This window comes from Ailuropoda melanoleuca, unplaced genomic scaffold (genome assembly GCF_002007445.2).
Source record: "Ailuropoda melanoleuca isolate Jingjing unplaced genomic scaffold, ASM200744v2 unplaced-scaffold69196, whole genome shotgun sequence".
NCBI classification, from domain to species: Eukaryota; Metazoa; Chordata; class Mammalia; order Carnivora; family Ursidae; genus Ailuropoda; species Ailuropoda melanoleuca.
Genome location: NW_023244054.1, coordinates 1 through 1,642, shown reverse-complemented (window position 1 = coordinate 1,642; position 1,642 = coordinate 1). Strand labels below are relative to the sequence as shown.

General features: G+C 58.2%; 1 non-coding gene across 1 annotated transcript; it reads left to right on the top strand.

Moving 5' to 3' along the window:
• The first annotated feature begins 66 nt into the window (after window positions 1-66).
• Window positions 67-1,622, top strand: LOC100473308. Its single transcript, XR_004623088.1, has 2 exons — window positions 67-213; window positions 1,545-1,622. It is a non-coding gene; the product is annotated as an uncharacterized LOC100473308 (transcript).
• The last annotated feature ends 20 nt before the right edge of the window (window positions 1,623-1,642 follow it).

Here is a 1,642-nt window from a genome sequence, read left to right as displayed (position 1 = left end):
TGGCGCCGAGTGGGCGCGCCGGGCCGGGGGAGGGGCCCGCGGCCGAGGCACCGCCTGGGCCCGCCCGCCCCTCCCCGGACCGCTACTTAAGTGGCTCCGGCACCGCCCCCGCTTCAGTGCGTTACTTACCTCGACTCTTAGCTTGTCGGGGACGGTAACCGGGACCCGGTGTCTGCTCCTGTCGCCTGCGCCTGCTAACCCGTAGCCACCATGGTGAGTGGGCCGCTCAGGGCGCCGCCCTCGCTCTGGAAAACCGGGAGAAGCGAGCTGGGCGGTCTCGGGGGGGCCGTTAGCCATGGATCAGCTCTCTGGTTTTGGAAGGCGAAAAGCGAGGCGAGAGGCGAGGGTGGAAGTAGTGAGGATGGTTGGGGCCCAAAATGGGGGGCCGCTGCGTTTTCTTCTCGTACTCTGGGAGGGCATGGCCGGGCATCGGCTCCCAGACCGTGGTTGGGGCTCTGAGTTAGTCCTTACCTCTTGGGCGCGGCGATCCGAGACCCTATGGTCTTTTCCCGCGCGTTCCCATCCCCCTTCCCCTGCTTTTGGCGGGCGCGCGCGCGAGCTCTCCACGCCCTCACTTCCTCCTCTGCCAGAAACGGGGAGGCGGGAAGGAGCCCGACACAAAAGCGCAGGCGCGACCGTTACCTTCCCGCCAGGGAGCGGCGGGAGACCGCCCCTGCAGTCTGCGCGTGCGCGTCAAGGTGCTGCGGCTCTACCACTGTAGGGCGTTGTCTTCTGTGAGCCTTGAGTTTGGGGGGGGGGGAGTTTAACGAAAGTAATAAGATGAATGTAGAACGGTTCTTTGCCAGTGTGCTGCGCTACGCCACAGTATTAGGACAGTTAGCTCCCAATAGCTTCTAGAGGCCATCTGCCCTTCCTTGGTCTAAGTTAGGAATGCGCATAGGAGCAGGTGGTGGCGGTGAGGGATTTTGAGGGAACAGAAATCGGATCTTGGTCCAGATCTGGGCCGCCGATAATCCCCTGTGCCCTGACAGATGTGAAGGTTGAGCCCAGTGCGTGGTGGAGCAGATGATGGTTGGCCACGGCAGACGTGGCTGCTGCGTGTCTCTGCAGCTGCGCGTTCCCGCTGGCCGCGGAGGGGCGCGGGCGCGCGCACACCCTGAAGTGCTCATTCATCCTGTGCCGCAAAGCCCCGCCCTTTGTCCCTGCGGCCAGACATTTCCTCTGCACTGTTCTGGCCACGTGCTTCCTGTGATGGTAGCTGCCCGGAAATCTGGCCACCTAGTCTAAAATGGAATTCTGAGGCCTGAGCACTGGATGAATGGCCTCCCTATCTTCGTCTTCCAAAGGAGGGTGACTAAGCTCTCTTAGTCAGGGAAGAGACCTTCCCAATTTAGATAGGGAAAAGAAATTCATTAAAAGCGATGCGGATCAAAAGTATAGTGATTATTCCCTAGAAGCGTATTACATTTTAAATAGTTTTAGAAGTTTGTAAGATTGATTACATAAATTATTTTGTTCTGCTTTACAGTCATTACTAGATTAGTTTAATACTTTTTTTCTTTTTTTAATCTGCTTTTCCACAGCGTGAGTGTATCTCCATCCACGTCGGTCAGGCTGGTGTCCAGATCGGCAATGCCTGCTGGGAGCTCTATTGCCTGGAACACGGCATTCAGCCCGATGG